The sequence below is a fragment of the Phascolarctos cinereus genome, unplaced genomic scaffold (genome assembly GCF_003287225.1).
Source record: "Phascolarctos cinereus isolate Bilbo 61053 unplaced genomic scaffold, phaCin_HiC Scaffold_4;HRSCAF=312, whole genome shotgun sequence".
Taxonomy (NCBI): Eukaryota; Metazoa; Chordata; class Mammalia; order Diprotodontia; family Phascolarctidae; genus Phascolarctos; species Phascolarctos cinereus.
Window position 1 is genome coordinate 611,377,306 of NW_027555847.1, and position 18,142 is coordinate 611,395,447.

The window sequence follows — 18,142 nt, forward strand, 5'->3', positions numbered from 1 at the left end:
TAGTCTATTTTTAAGGTGTTATTTTCTTCATTATTTTTTGGGGTCTCCTTTGGCAAGCTGTTGACTTGTTTTTCATGATTTTCTTGCATCGCTCTCATTTCTCTTCCCAATTTTTCTTCTACTTTACTTGCTTCTCAAAATTGTTTTTGAGCATTTCCATGGCCTGGGACCAATTTATATTTTTCTTGGAGGCTTTGGATGTAGGAGCTCTGACTTTGTTGTCTTCTTCTGATTGTATGTTTTGATCTTTGTCACCAAAATACAATCCTATGATCTGACTTTTTTGTGCTATTTTCTCATGTTCCCAGACCATCACTTGACAATTAAACTCTTTGTTCAGGTAGGGGTCTGCTTCCAGCATGGAGAATGTACTGTCCTAAGCTTTGGGGGTTTTGTGCAGCTGTTTTCAGAGATACTTGTAGGGACCTGTAAATTTTCAGTTCTTCCAAGGTGGTATGATCAAAGGCTGGGTGTTTACTCTTTTCCTGACCTGTGTGCCTGGTCTATGAGTGACCACAAGCACTCTTTTCTGCTTTGGAACTGTGAAAAGGATTTTCTTCACCACCACTACAAGCTCCACTATGCCAACACTCCTCTGCACCCCAGGACCACCATCCAGGACTGAGACTTAGGTCCAAGCACCAGCAAAGCCAGTGAATCCTGGCTCAGCACCAGCAAAGAGATCCTGGCAATCCCCCTCTGATCAGCTGCTTGATCTCCCCTCTGATGGTTGGCCAAGAGCTCTGAGAGCATCTTCTACCCTGGGGCTTTCCTGGGACTAGGGCTAGACCAAGCTCATTTCTCACTGAGGTCTGACAGACCTTTCTTACTGACCTTCTAAGTTGTCTTTGGCATTTGTGGGTTGAGAAGTCTGGAAACCACCACAGATCTCTTTGATTCAGTCCCCTGAGGCCTGCTCTAGGGTCCTTGAGGTCTGGTCATTGCCTTCACAGTCCATGCTGAACTGAGCTCCTCTCCCAGCCCAGAGCAACAGACTTTTCTAATCAACCATCCAGGTTGTTTTGGGCTAGAATTTGTTTCACTTTGTCTTTTTGTGGGTCTGCTGCTCTAGAACTGTTTTTTAGAGTCGTTAAAAAAAACATTTTATATAGAATAATAGGGGGTGGAGCCAAGATGGCAGAATGGCAGAGTGAAACAAATTTCCAGCCCAAGACAACCTGGATGGTTGATCAGAAAGGTATATTGCACCAGGCTGGGAGAGAAACAGTTTGGCATGTGAGTGCAGGCCTTAACGAATGTGGAGCAAGCCTTAGAGGACTGAATCACACACAGCCGTGGTAGTTTCCAGACTTCTCAACCCATGAACACCAAAGACAACTTTGAAGGTCAGCAGGAAGTCTGTGTCTGTGATGAGAGAGAAGCGTGCAGTCCCAGGCCCAGTACCCAAGTGTGGCCCTGAGGGAGTGGCTTCCTCCAGAACTTCAGGCCCACAGACTGAGGGCCAATTGAGTGGCTGATCAGAGGGAGATTGCAGGGATGTCTTCCTTGGTGGTAAGGCAAGATTCTCTTGTTTTGCCCATGCTTGGATCTAGGTCACAGTTCTGGGTGGTGGTCCTGGAGCAAAGAGGAACTTTAGCATAGCAGAGCTTCTAGTGGCAGTGGAGAGTGAATCATCCTCACATTTCCAAGGCAGAAAAGAATGCTTGTGGTCACTCATAGAGCAGAGCACAGGCCAGGAATGGAGTAAAGACCTTGCCCTTGATCATAACACCTTGGAAAAACTGAAAATGTATAGGTCCCCAGAAGTATCTCTGAAAATAGCTGCACAAAATCCCTGAAGCTTGGGACACTACACCATCCACACTGGAAAGAGTTTATAACTGAAGTAATTGGATGGGATCATGAGCAAACAGTGCAAAAAGAGTCAAACCATAGAATCTTACTTTGGTAACAAGAAGATCAAAATATACAACAGAAGAAGACAATAAAGTCAAAGCTCCTACATCCAAAGCCTCCAAGAAAAATATGAATTGGCCCCAGGCCAAGGAAGAGCTGAAAAGTATTTTGAGAAGCAAGTAAGAGAAGAAGAGGAAAAACTGAGAGTGATGCAAGAATCATGAAAAACAAGTCAACAGCTTGACAAAGGAGACCAAAAAAATATATATGGAAGAAAATAACACCTTAAAAAATAGCCTAACCCAAATGGCAAAAGAGGTCCAAAAAGCCAATGAGGAGAAGAATGCCTCAAAAAGCAAAATTGGTCAAATGGGAAAGGAAGTCCAAAAGCTTACTGAAGAAAATACTTCCTTAAAAATTAGAATGGAGCAGTTGGAAGCTAGTGACTTTATGAGAAATCAAGACACTATAAAACAAAACCAAAAGAATGAAAACATAGAAAACAATGTGAAATATCTCATTGGAAAAACAACTGACCTGTAAAATAGATCCAGGAGAGAGAATTTTAAAATCATTGGTCTATCTGAAAGCCATGATCAAAAAAAGAGCCTAGACATTATCTTTCAAGAAATTATCAAGGAAAACTGCCTTGATATTTTAGAACCAGAGGGAAAAATAAAAATTGAGAGAATCTACCAATCACCTCCTGAAAGAGATACCCAAAGGAAAACTCCACGGAATATTGTGGCCAAATTCCAGAGTTTCCAGGTCAAGGAGAAAGTATTGCAAGCAGCCAGAAAGAAACAATTTAAGTATTGTGGAAACACAATATGGATAACACGAGATTTAGCTGCTTCTGCTTTAAGGGACTAGAGGGCTTGGAATATGATATTCTGAAGGTCAAAGGAAATAGGATTACACCCAAGAATCACCTACCCAGAAAAATTGAGTATAATCCTTCACTAGAAAAAATGGATATTCAGTGAAATAAAAGACTTTCAAGCATTCTTGATGAAAAGACCAGAGCTGAATGGAAAATTTGACTTTCAAATACAAGACTCAAGAGAAGCATGAAAAGACAAACAGGAAAGAGAAATTATAAGGGACTTACTAAAGTTGAACTGTTTACATTCTTACATGGAAAGATATTTGTAACTCATGAGACCTTTGTCAGTGTTAGGGTAATTGGTGGGGAAAAAAAAATTGTATATAGAGTCATTTTTACAGGTATTTGGAGAGGTTTGAGGGAGAGCTCCAGCAAGTCACTGTTCTTAATCCACCATCTTGGCTCTACCCTACTTCATCCTTTCAAGGAATTCCTGCCCACAGTAATATGCACAATAATCATCTGAATTACATTCACCAACCCCTATTCATTTAAGTCCACTGACACTCAAGATGTCAATATTTAATCTTTCCTTCTCCTATTTGACCACTTCCAGCTTACCTTGGTTCAGAGATTTTACCTTCCAGGTTCCTATGCAATATTGATACTTACAGCCTCAGATTTTCTTTATGTCATGAGATATATCTACAAGTGACCTGCCTTTTAACTTTGGCCCAGCCACTTTGTTAGTACCAGAGTTCCATATTTTATCATTTTAATACTGTCTATGGATTATTTTTTGGCAAATATACTGGATGCTTTATGATTTCCTTCTCCAGTGGATCACTGTTTTTCAGAACTCTCCACTATGATATGTCTGTTTTGGGTAACCCTGCATGGCCTAGGTCATAGTTTCATTGAGCTACATAGGCCCTCCACCGTGACAAGGCAGTGATCTAGGAAGGGATTGAAAGTCATAGGAAACCTTTTATATTAATAATGAATTAAAGAGTAAACCAGAAACAGAATAAGGATTCTTGGACTGATTCCAGGGGCAAAAAAGCATAACTACCTGGCTTACCCTTCCAGTTATGAGCCCATCTAAATCATACCTCTATGTAGAAATGGGTAAATTTTCAGTGCTTGGCATGATCCTATAAGCATAATTACCACACAGTTCCACAGGGCCTTATTTTAACCCCTCTTTCCTTACTCTGTATCAGCCTAGAGATCCCTTTGTATGAAAACCTAAAGGATAGACTCAGACGAAGTTTGAGGATATCAAGGCTTACTTTTCTACCACTTCTTCCCATCCATATTCCTGAGTGCTCAATGATTCATTTACACTAAAAGTTTCCTTTTCATGTACCAGCTCTATGCTTAGCTTTAGGGAAGAGGAGTAAAATTTAGAGAGAGATTGGTCTTCTTTTGCTTTATCTAGATAGCAGATACATGAACATTGTCTGGAATGTGTAGAGGAGGAAGATTTAGGGAAAAAATGCATATTCTATCTAATCTGACTTCACAAATATTTTAAGTAATATTTTATTTTCCCTTAATTACATATAAAACAATTTTAACATTTTTTTTGTGTGTTTTAAGTTCCACATATTATCCCTCATCCCTCCTCTCCCCCTCCCTGAAACAGTAAGCAATCTGATATAAGTTATCCATGTCTGATCATGTAAAACGTTGCCATTTTATTCATTTTGTGGAAGAAAAATTAGAAAAAGAAATAAAGAGAGGAAGAAAGGGAGGGAGGGAAGAATAAGGGTGGAAGGAAGAAAGAAGGAAAGAAAGAGGGATGGAAGGAAGGAAGAAGCAAAGAAAGACAAAAAGAAGGAAGGAAGCAAAGAATTGATAAAATAGTGTGCTTTGGTCTGTATTTAGATGGCATCAGTTCTTTCTCTGGAGGTGGATAGCATTTTCATCATGAGGCCTTTGAGATTCTCTTGGATCGTTATATTGCTGTGAGTAGCTAAGTCATTCACAGTTGTTCAATGTACAATATTAGTGTTACTATATAAAATGTTCTCTTGGTTCTGCTAACATCATTCTGTAGCAGTTCATGTAAATATTTCCAGGCTTTTCTGAAATCAGTCCACTCATCATTTCTTAGAGCATAATAGTATTCCATTACAACCATGATTCACAACTCATTCAGTCATTCCCCAATTCATGAGCATACGCTAAATTTCTAACTCTTAGCCTACACAAAAAAAGCTGATATACGCACACATATACATATTTGTAAGTGTGTTCTTTTCCCTTTTAAAAAATATCTTTAGGCTATAGATCTAGTAGTGATATTGCTGGGTCAAAGGGTATGCATAGTTTTATAATACTTTAAGCATAGTTACAAATTACGCTTTAGAATAATTAGATCAATTCACAACTCTACCAACAATGCAATAGTGTCCCAGGTTTTCCATATCCTATTTAATATTTGTCATTTTCCTTTTCTGTTATATTAGCTAATTTGATAGATGTGACTTAGTATCTCATACTTCATATAATTTGAATTACTCTGATCAATAGTTATTTGGAACTTCATATGAATATGGATAGCTTTTGTTTCTTTGTCTGAAAACTGCCTCTTCGTATATTTGACCGTTTATCAATTGAGGAATGACTTCCATTCTTATGAATTTGACTAAGTTATCTAAACATTTAAGAAATGAGGTCTTTATCAGAGATACTTGCTTTAATTTGCCCCTGCCCCAGTTTTCTGCTTTCCTTCTAATTTGCTTGGCTTTGTTTGTGCAAAACTTTTTACAATTTTACGTAATCAAATTTGATACATTTTACATTTTGTAAAGCTTTTTATATTTTGTTTGGTCCTAACTTCTTCCTTTACCCAAAGATCTCACAATTAAACTATGCCATTTTCTCCTAATTTGCCCATATATCAATGATTCTATAAATTTTGACACTACTCATTATGAGATCAGAATACCAAATATGTTATATGTTGATTACACAGTAAATAAACAAGGTCAATTTATCTTAAAACATCTCTACATATTCATGCACCGTATACAAGGAAATTCATTTTGGCTCTGTGATTTAACATATTTGTATACCTCAATTCTTTATCATTTTTAGCATTTATCATTTACCTATCCATATTAAAGAAGAGAGCAAACGCCTATACCTATTCTCACGGAGCTGATGATCTTAAATACTATTAAATATTTTCAAAAGATACCCCGATATTCCCTTTATAATTTATTTGGAATTCAATTCTTTTCTTGCATGATGTAGACTTAATTTGTTATAACAACTCAGTTCATGAATGGGAAAGAACTTGATTTCAATAATATGCCAAAAAAAATACATTGAAAATTGGAGAGAGAGAGAGAGAGAGAGAGAGAGAGAGAGAGACAGAGACAGAGACAGAGAGACAGAGAGGATTATAGAAAAAAGTGTAAGACTCAACCAATACTCTGGGTTTGGTTATTTTTTTTTCTTTACATTGATTTAAAGTCATCATTAATCAGTATAGTTTAATCAATTTCAGTGCAGACTAACTGTACTGTTAAAAACAGTTCAAACCGTTAAAAAGATAGATGTGAAACAAACAACAAAATTGGTCTTGCTGTATTGTGACTGAAATCAATTTCAATAGCAGTCAATTATGTTATGATGACATGTAAGCAGTGTTATGAAAAGGTCAGTTCACTTCTCCATCTAGTTAGCAATATAACTTGCAAGTTCCCCTAGCCTGGGCTTGTGTCCTTTCAGTTCCATTTTTTTCCCCAGGCTTTGTTCTTGTCACATTATTCTCTGGGGCTTAGCAATGTTTCATCTGCAATCCTTTGAAATTCCTCTGAGTCTGCCTTTGCTCCTTCTTCCTTAATTTCCTTCTGCATAGATGAAAAAAAATACCCTTGGGCTTTTTATATACCTTGTTAGAGCATTTATAAACAAGCAGCATTACACTTACATGCACTGTGTCAAAGAATTACTTTGAATCACCACTAGCAACACTCATGTATAATAATTTTTGATAGCTCTGTATCTGGTGAACAAATAGCATCTGCTCTGAGTGTAGGTGTGTGTTTTGTTTTTGTGTTTTGTTTTAAAGAGAAATTAAAAAAAAAACAGCATGAATAATTAAACTCCTGAACAGAGCTATCTATTGGCAGATGTGCCAATCTGGTTATAAGTAAAGTCAAGAAATTAGAATCTCCATGTACAGTTTGTTATTCATTCCCTCTTCATATTACAATAAGTTGTTATGATTGAGTATCACAGCACATCGTGGCTTGAGCAGACTTGAATGACTTATTCACCTGCATTACTTTTTATAAGATGTGGCATTTAAGTTAAATTCCCTCTTCTTCAGGCTTGATGGTTATATTTTCCTTTTCTTAATAAAAGCTTAGGGTTATTAAGATCATTTATCTAGTTTGTTTAATATTTCATTAAGGTGAATGGAATGTCCCTGGCTTCTTACAGCTTTTGAATTAATGTGGCAGTATTTTGGCATTAATGGCGATTAGGAACATTGAGTTTGCCTACTTTGAACAGTCATCCTCTTGACAGTGAATAAAATGTCCTATACCCTGTCCTGGAATGATTGGAGGAGTAAAATCAGTATAGAAAGCTGTTTATTCTTTCTCAAAGTTGACAGACAAGTTTATTAATTTATATTGTGTTAATATGTTGATTAAATCATAATTATTGATTATTCAGGGTCACTAGGGAACCTCTGCTTATCATTATTATTATTTTAAGAGACTCAGGCACATGGTGTCTTTTTATTGTACTCCTTAAAGGAATATGTAAAGTATCTATGTTTTCCAGTGGGAAAATTCTGATTATAATTGTAATCAGTTTGTGACTTAACTGGGAGTTGTCTGAGAATTAGAGGGTGGTTTAAGTGACTTGTCTGGGACCATAACAGTATTAAACATCTGAGGCAGGAAAAGAAATTGAGAGTTATGTACTCTAAACCCAGCACTATACCATGCTATCTGTACTCAAATTAAAAAAAGAAATAAAATTCCCTTTCCACAAAATAGAAGGGTTGAATTAGCCCTGAGCAGTCTCAGTTTCCAGTTTTGTCTTACAATGAGCACTCCTTCAGACTAAAATAAGGTTAATTTTATTTTACTGAGAATAATTAGAAAGGATAGAGGAATCAAGAGCTCGTGATGCAATATCAGACTCAATTAACAGCTGTAATCAGAGAACAGATTTCCCATTTCTCTCTATTTGTGCCCTACAAAGATGCTTATCATACATCCAATAATAGCCATCTATGTGGCATAATTTCACCAGATTAGAAGAGTAATTGCTTTTATCACCAAAAGCTAGATGTTGAAGTATACTGAGAATTGCTTTGATAATTGTCCAAACAAGGTATCTATGATTTCTGTCTGAATGTCCTTCACCTTTCCTATTTTGCAACATTATCTGTTTGTTTTATTGTTTTTGCATTTCTCCTTTTCCCCTTCCCAGAGCCTTGTTTTCATGCTTTCACCTAATTAGGTTTTCACTATGCTTACCACACTTGGGTTGCTTTTCATTTTTTATCTATGAACTCACTCTCTCTTCCTCTCTCTCTCTCTCTCTCTTCTCTCTCTCTCTATATATATATATATATATATATAGATAGATAGATAGATAGATAGATAGATAGATAGATACAGATACAGATATAGATATATCTATATAGATATATATCTACATCTGTCTATACACACACACACATAAGCAAGTAAATAAACATATTTGCTTAGAGAAAAGAATATTACGAATAAGTTGAAAATTTCCTTTTTTAAAAAAAAATAGCTAATACTAATCCAGGATCTACACATTAGAAAATACCAAAAACACAAGAATAAATGAATTCTTCATTTTGGAGTAAGATTTCAGCCCAAAGCAGGACAAAGATAGCAATATCACAAATACGAGTTTATTCTAAGCTGAATTGCAATCACTAAGTATGAAGGAACCCAGTGGATCCAGCTTTCACACTTCTGTGGATCTAGGGACTTCTGATAGGCTTTCGAGTATATTTATTTGCTTCTGCTGCTCTTCTCTGTCAAAGGGTCATTCCAAAGTGTCATCCAACAAGCTAAAGTAATCCTTTCTCACAAAAAGTTGTGGCTCGTTGTTCTCTTAATCAGTTGTCATATCCTTTTACACATAGGCAGTATAGCACCTTCAGGGTAAAATTGTACAACTTGCCTGTATGGCAGTAGAAGTTACACAGACATACACACATCTACATCCTTTCTCAGAGAAACAATGCCGTTTCAGTGGGATATCAAGCAAATATATTCCCTACCTTTTGAAAGAACCAGAGATAGAGGCATCACAAAGCCTCATGACATTGGCCACTATTTTAGCTCCATTTTAAAATTTGCTTAAGAAAGTGATTCTGTCATGTCACACAGAAACCCAAAGTTCTAGCTAAGTCCTCAACTAAAAATATTATTTAAACTCTTTTGGAAAATAGAATCCAGAATAAGGAGAAAATGTTTATGTACAGTAGGAGGAAGAGGCATTTTCCATGTCAAAGTGAACTCACTGAGAAACTAAAACTCACTGTTGCTAGTGGAATGTAAGGATAGGGATGGTATTATGTGCTGTCTTTGTATACATAGTGTCTCATACTGCGCCTTGTACATAGGAATCAGTAAACAAATGTTTGCTGAATTAAATTTGCTTAATTGTCATGGAGAGCTCCTTCCAGAAGGCAAGTTGGAATCAGTGGTACCAATGAACAAATGTTTATTTCATACCAAGCATTAGTTAGCATAAGAGACAAAAAAAATAGCAGTATCCTTGTCTCCAAGAAATTTACACTCTAATTGAAACAATGAAAAAAATACAGAGGAGAAAGGTAACAATTCAACACAGTCAATGAAAACTGCTGAAGGAACATTTTGGCCAATATACTGTATAGGATTTAGAGGGGAGGAAGAAATCATTTATATTTGTGATGTCTTAGGAGATATATTGAGCTGGCCTTAAAGGATAAGCATGGAGATTCCAGGCCATTCTAGACAGGGTAGCAGTATAAACAAACATTTTAATGAAGAAGTACAAAATGTTTCTAGAGGATACTAAGGAAACCACTTTTTGTTCACTATTATCATTATTCATTTTTATTATAGTGAGAAGGAAATAGAGAATGGACCTATAGTACAGAAAGGAAACTTAGGAGACTGTAATAGTGATAATATAATAACACTGATAATTTAGATGCCATTAAAACATTTTAAACGTATTTTGAAACTCTGGATTTACCTTTTTTTTCCTTTTTGAGGAAAAAGAGACAGAGAAGTATAAAATATGTAATCAGCTTAGAACAGTCAAATTTTAAAATGGACAGGCTAATGTTGTGATGACATTTATTTTGGTAGACAGAACTAAATTAAAAGGGAAAAGAAAAATCTTCAATAACACTGGATATTTCTTTTCCATTCATTTCCATCATTTGGTGGCATTTAATTCTGTTGCCTTGATGTACATAGTAGAGGCAAAGATGAGGGAAGACTTTCAAAAATATGCTATGAAGGATCTAATTCCACAGGTTAACATTGAGCCAAAGTACTGCTGCCTATTCTTGGAACAGGACAAGACAAAAATTGAAAGCTGGTAAACTGCCAAAATGAGATGAAGCCCAGAATAATATCAGAGCTATAGTCTGCCATATTTAGAGAACTAAAACAGGTACTCTCTCAGTGGAATAATATAACTATTTTTTAGTGCTACAATAATTTTCAATGATAATTACTATGTTAAGAAATCCAAGAATCAGTGAATTTACAAAGTTACTGTTAACCCAATTTTTAATGATGTTACTGCCAATGTATGCTCCCTTTCCTCTCATTTTGGCTATTTAGCCTACCATAATGTGATACCTAATATACTGGATTGTTTCTTAGCTTATGAACCAATAAATGGTAATGGATTGAGTTCATGAACCACTGCTGAGAAAAAATGTACAGCCTTAAAAGGAGCTAATGGATGCTGCTAATATAGGCTAGCAATAATCCATTTAGATTTATATGCTGACTTTTCTCCTGTGGACTCAAAGCCTTTACCGATAGTATCTTATGCACAGGTAGCTTTTTATTAAGAATATTTTCTTTAAAAAAGAAAATATTAAATCAATTCAACTTAGGATATTTGTTCGGCATGCATATGAGCAAGGATCTGGAATTTAAGGTGAAAAAGATATGCCTGTATACATATAGAGACATGGTTATGCTGTTTTTTCCTCTTTCTTTTTCTTTAAAATTTTTTTTGTTATACCTGATGGCTCTCAGGTAGGGGAAAAGGAAGGGATAATAGGGAAATGAAAAGAAAGGAAACAATATTTATTTTTTTAAGGATAGAAATCTAAATACAGATACAGCCAGGTTGCAATTAATGTAAATAATGAATCCCATGAAGTGATCACATGCATATTTGAATTCTCACTATTCAAAATTATAACTATACAAATTATGATCATTTGTTTCAGCCCAATGAGAACATGCAGTATGAATTCAAGTAACAGGATCATTTCCTGGAATTGATTGTTCACACTAATCAGGACATAGTTGTATAAATATCTGTCATTTATATAGTCTAGATTTAAGTTTAGCAGAGAGCTTTAAATAAATTATCACATTTGAGCTTTACATCAATCTTCTGTTATTATTATTATCCCTATTTTACAGATGACATAAGTAAGGCCTGGAGTGATTAAGTCACTGATGGGTGTGCAGTAAATATGGTGGCAGACCTAGAGTCAGTAATACCTGTGTTCAAACCTAGCCTCAGATATTTACAAGTTGTGAGATCTTGGGCAAGTCACTTAACTTCTCTTTGCTTCAATATCTGTACCCATACAGTAGGGATAATAATAGTACCTACCCCCCAGGTTTGTTGTGAGGATTAAATGAGATAATTTTAAAATGATTAGTACAGTACTTAACAAATAATGGGCACTATAGCTACTATTTTTGTTGATGATGTTGTCCAAGGTCATGTCATATATATATATATATATATATATATATATATATATATATATATATATATATATATATATATATATATATATATATATATATATAAAGTATTTGAAGCAGGATTCCAATCTTGAGGGTTTTTTTGGTTTTGTTTTGTTTTGTTTTGTTTTTTGTTTGTTTGTTTGCTTGCTTTTTGGTGAGGCAATCAGGGTTAAGTGATTTGCCCAAGGTCACACAGCTAGTAAGTGTTGTGTCTGAGGTTGGATTTGAACTCAGGTCCTCCTGAATCCAAGGCCAGAGCTCTAGTCACTGTGCCACCTAGCTGCCACTTGAGTTTTCTGATTCCAAATCCAACTCTGCTTCCAATAGGGCATATTGCCTTTTAGTAGGAGGGAGAAATGCAACGTAATTTTTTTTAAAAAGGAACATTATCTGAGGACGTTCACCAACTATAAAAGCAACTAGATGACCTCTGAGGTCCCTTGTAGCTCTGGATTTGTGATTCAATGAACTATTGTAGTTGGCATGCTTATAGGACATTATTTATGCTTTAAAGTGTTCTGTATCAATTTTTTTTTTTGGTGATGACAACTAGGGTTAAGTGACTTGCCCAGGGTCACACAGCTAGTAAGTGTCAAGTGTCTGAGGTCAAATTTGGACTCAGGTCCTCCTGACTCCAAGGCCAGGGCTCTACCCACTGCACCACCTAGCTTCCCCTACATCAATTCTTTGAGAAAAGTATTACAGTATTGTTCTCTCCCTGATACACATGAGGAAAGTGAAGCACAGAGTGGTAACATTAGTTTTCTTACAGTAGATCACACAGCTAGTTAGTGACAGAGATGGGAATGTACATCAAATACTTTTGAATCCAAGCTCAGTTTTCATAGAATTTACAAATGTAATTTTGAGGCCATTTAGTTCTACCCTTCAATTTGACTTAAGGAAAATGAGGCCAAAACACCTTAAATGACTGAGAAAAAGTTGCAGTTTTTCAGTAGCAGAGTAGAGAACATATCACAGTTCTGCTGACACATGCTGTGGTGATCCTTAAAATATAGCAAGAAACCTTATGATTTGTGTTATGGGAGCTGGAGGTAGAAAGGGACATAATGAACTTAACTGATTATGGGACAGAAATTTTGTTAAGGAAGAGACTCAGTAAAAATGACTGTATAACTACTATCAAACTAGATCAAATAAAATATTTGCAGATGTCAAAAGGAAGTCTTTTCATTAATTTTGTGAAATTCATATAACTTCTCTTCCCTTAGTTGTGTCATCAGTGAAATGAAGGACTTTGAGTATGCTATACTTGAAGAGAAGATGGAGAGTTAGGGATGAGATGATAATTCAATCAGATGGAATATTAACTGGTTGAATGGCCTGTCTCAAAAAGTAAATGTTAATGCATTTATATCAATGTGGCAGGAGGTGCCTGGTAGAATACTCCCAAAGATATGTTTGACTGTGTACTATTTAATGATTTGATCCAAGATTTGGATGAAATAGTTGTCATGTTCATCAAATTTGCACATGATAGAAATGAAGAAGGGATAGCTAACAATGGATGATGAAGTGGGAATCTCAAAGGATCTTGCCAGGTTAGAACAAGGATTGGAAAAATATGGTCTGTGATCTAATTATGGCTCACCTGTTTCTTTATAGTTCATGAGATAAGAACGGTTTTTACAAAATGCAAAAAAACAAAACGTAGTCCCATGGGCTAGAAGGCTGAAATGAATATAATAACATAATAACAATAACATAAAGCACTGTTTCTTCAATGACATTTTTTTTATTAAAAGTGGTATAAAAAAAGAATGTTTATGTTTGATATAAAAAGAAAGTAGTTTGGTTAAAAAGAAACAAGCAATTCTGAGGAATTTGGGAAAACTTAGCCTCTCAAATATAACTGCTTGATGAAGGACGCATAACGTACTGAGAAGACCTTAGAGAGACTAGTTTCTCAGAGAGAAAAATATTGATTGATGGTAGAGATGACTGCAGAGCATTGTTTCACAGCAACTAATTTATAAAGGACCTTATTTAGGACTTGGAAACTTATTGCTAGGAAACTGCTAATAAAATAATTGTTTTGGTAATATGAGAGTAATACATGATCACTATTTGAATCATATCAAGCAGAAATATGGATTTTGGCTTTCTCAGCCTATGTTAGAGATGGGTCATAACATGCAAGGATGTTCTGATTTAAAGAAAGGGAGGAAGCATTTAAAGTTATAGTTTGAGAAGCCATCTTAGATCACTCAAAGCAGTAGATAAAAGGAAAAAAAATTATTTTTTTTTGGTGAGGCAATAGGGGTTAAGTGACTTGCCCAGGGTCACACAGCTAGTGTCAAGTGTCTGAGGCCAGAGTTGAACTCAGGTCCTCCTGACTCCAAGGCCTGAGCTCTATCCACTGTGCCCCCCATAAAAATATTACAGAAGACAGAAAACAGAAGCCAGGGAGACAAAAAAGAAGAGAGAAGGGGAGAGAAGTCAGTAGAAATGAGAAGCTCACAGGAGTTGAACACATTTAGATAACTAAAGACAATCTCTCTGCATTTGATGCAGGAACTGATCTGATTAGAGGAAATGAGTTAATGCTTGGAGACAATTAGAACTTGCTTATTCTGTTTTGTGAAAAGCTGTGTGGAAAAAAAAGTTGCCTTGGTCTACAGCAATTTGCCTATATTGCCCTTTAATGCCCTTTTTAGGTCAAAAGAGGGAAAACCCTCAAAGCTTAGAAGAAAAAGAAATGAATAACCTTATATATCCCAGGATTTAAGAGGACTGCTTTTCATTGAAAAAATGTCAAATTTCTTCAGTACCTAGGGAAGGGAACAGAACTGGGAGGCTCTATAGATCTCACCCTTAATGCTTCTGTGTTATAAAGAAGCTTGCCACTGCTTCAGGGCCCAGGAGTAGAAGAATAGCAGATTTGAGGTGAACAGAATGGTTCAGAAGGGGAGAAGTGATGTCTGGTACAGAATCCTTTTTAAAGACATCAAGGGCACCCAGGCCCTTAGTAGAAAGTTGACAGCTACCCCCAGGAACATGATTTCCCCTATTCATTTGACTTACTGTTAGGTTTTTGTAAGTTTGTGTCCACTAAGGACACCATGGGTATTAATGGGACAGTGTGACCCAGATTTTTTTAAATCTGTGAACAGTTATGATTTAATATTCTTGCTTTTGAATTATACTGAGTAAATCTTTTGTGCTATGGGGTATAGTGGATAGAACACTAGATTTGAAATCAAGACAAGTTGAGTTCAAATCTTGTCCCAATTATTTATTAGCTGCGTTACCTGAGCAAGTTATATAACCTTTCAGACTTATTTTTTCCAGCTGCAAAATGGGATAATAGCAATTATCTCTCAGAGTTTTGGGGAGGATCAAAAGAAATATGTAAAATACTTTAAATACTTTAAAGCAACAAGTAGATACAAACTATTATTGTGATTATTCTTGTTTTTTGAAAGTATTTAATGTATAATGATTAATGGTATTATCTTGACTAATTTGTGCAATTTTATTTTTTTAAAGGCAATTGGGATTAAAGCGATTTGCCCAGGGTCACACAGCTAGTAAGTTTCCAGTGTTTGGTCTGAGGCTGGATTTGAACTCAGGTCCTACTGACATCAGGGCCCGTGCTGTATCCGCTGCGCCACCTAGCTGCCCCTAATTTGTGCAATTTTGAAGAACATTGGTGGACGCTCATGAGCTACAGTCCTGAATACTAGACATATATTTCCCCACATTAGGATTACCCCTAGAATGCTGAACTTGAGTTGTAGGTATATAGGGACAATGTTCTCTCAATTCATCACCTCTTCCAGGGAAAATTCTTTAGCTCTGTCAACATGATCACCATTTGGACACAAGAAAATCTGCCCACATAGACAAAGGACATTTCGTATTGATGACACATGTGAAGTCATGAAAAAAAATATTTAAAACAGCCATGTTGGAAAAGAAAACATCAACAACATAAAAATAAAATAAAAATAAGATTAAAAATATGTTTCAATCTGCAATCAGAATTCATAAGTTCTCTCTCTGGAAATGGATGGAATCTTTCATCATTGCTCCTTTTTAATTGTCTTTGATCATTCTTTTGCTCAGTGTAGCTAAGTCTTTCACAGTTTATCATCCTTACAATTATTGCTGTTACTGTGAAAAATGTTCTCACTTAACTTTGCAGAAATTCATATAATTCTTAGGTTTTCCTGAAACCATAAAGTGTGTCATACAGCACAATACTATTACATCACATCTATATATCAAAGTTGTTCAGCCATTAATGAATTGATGGGCATACCCTTAATTTCCAATTCTTTGCCACCTCAAAAAAGAACTCTAATATAATTTTCTTTGATCTCTTTGGGATACCAACTGAATAGTGATATTGCTGGCTCAAAGTACATGACAGTTTTATACCACTTTGCGCATACTTCCAAATTGCTTTCCAGAAGAGTTTTGTTGAATTCACAACTTCACTAACAGGGTATTAATGTCCCACTTTACCCATATCCCTTCTAGCATTTGTTATTTTTCCTTTTCTGTCATGTTAGCCAATCTGATAAAAATAAAGTGATATCTCAGAGTTTTTTTATTTACATTTCTCTAATCAGCAAAGATTTAGAGCATTTTTTACATGACTATGGAAAATTTTGATTTTTTCTTTGAAAAATTGTCTATTCATTTTCTTTGGCCATTGATCAACTGGGAAATGGCTCTTATTCTTTTTTTAATTGGTTCAGTTCTCTATTTAAGAAATTATGCCTTATGTAGAGAAACATTTTACCATTATTCTCTTTTTCTTCTAATTGTGGTGGCATTAGTTTTATTTATACTAAAACTTTTTTTTAATTTCATTTAATCAAAATTACCCATTTTACATACTTTGATGTTTTCTATCTCTTGTTAGGTCATAAACTCTTCCCTTATCCATAGATCTGACAAGTACATTTTCACATGCTCCCCTAACTTACTTTAGATGTCACTCTTTATACCTAAATCATTTATCCATTCTGACCTTATCTTGGTCCATGGTGTGAGATATTGAGCTATGCCTAGTTTCTGTCAAACGGTTTTCCAGTCTTCCCAGAAGTTTTTGACAAACGTTGAGTTTTTACACTCAAAGTTTTGATCTTTGAGTATATCAGAGTTCACTGTATTTTACTAGTTTGCTAGAGTGATTTGCTACTGTGTGTTGTGAAATTTGATTATTCCACTTATCCATCACCCTATTTCTTAATCAATACCAGATTGTTTTGATGATTAATGCTTTGTAATATAGTTTCAGATCTGTAACTTCTGGGCCACATTCCTTCACATTCTTTATATTGATCCCCTTGATGTTCTTGATTTTTCATTCTTCCAGATGAATTTTGTTACTGTTTTTTCTAGCTCTAAAAAGTATTTCTTTTGTGCATGGCACTAAGTAAATTAATTTAAATAAAATTATGATTTTTGTTATATTGCTTCAGCCTACCCATGAGCAATTAATGTTTCTCCAGTTGTTTAGATCTGTCTTTATTTATATGAAAAGTATTTTACAGTTGTGTTCCTATCATGTCTGCATTTGTCTTAGCAGGTAGATTCCCAAATATTTTATATTATCCAGTTATTTTGAATGTAATTTCTCTTTCTATTTTTTTCCAATGGGTTTTTACTGTATATAGACATGCTGATATGTTATGTGGGTTTATTTTATACCTTTCAAAATCACTGATGTTGTTGATTATTTCAATTAGGTTTTAGTTTACTCCCTAATATTCTCTAAGAATAACGTGTCATCTAAAAAGAATGATAGTTTTGTTTTCCCTTTGCCTATTTTTATTCCTTCAATTTCTTTTTCTTATTACTATAGTTGGCATTTCTAAAACAATATTGAGTAATAATGGTGAAAATAGACATCATTGCTTCACTCTTGATCTTACTCGGAAAGCTTCAAGTTTATCTTCATTATAGATAATGCGTACTCTTGGTTCCAGATAAATACTTCTTTTCATTTTAAGAAAGGTTCTAGGAGGTGGAGACAACATAGCAGAGTAAAGGTAGACGCTAGACTGAACTTTCCCTCAAAGCCTTCCAAATACCTTCAAATATTTCCTCTAAACAAATTCTAGAGTTACAGAACCCACAAAAAGGCAAAGTAAAACAATTTTTCACCCCAAGGAAACTTAGAAGGTCAACAGGAAATGTCTGTTGCACTTGAGTGAGTGAGGAGGGCAGTCTAGTTTAGGCTGTAAAAGTGTAGACTAGGCACCAGAAAACTAGGAGGAGGCTTCAGTGCTACTGAATCTGTGGCAGCAGTGGTGGTTTCCAGACCTCTCAACCCACAGACACTAAAGACAACTTAGAAGGTCAGCAGGAAATATCTGTCACACCTAGTGGACAGTGGAGCACAGCCCCAGACCCAGCAAACCAGGAGCAGGCTTTGGGAGCCATTGAATCAGCAGCAGCAGCT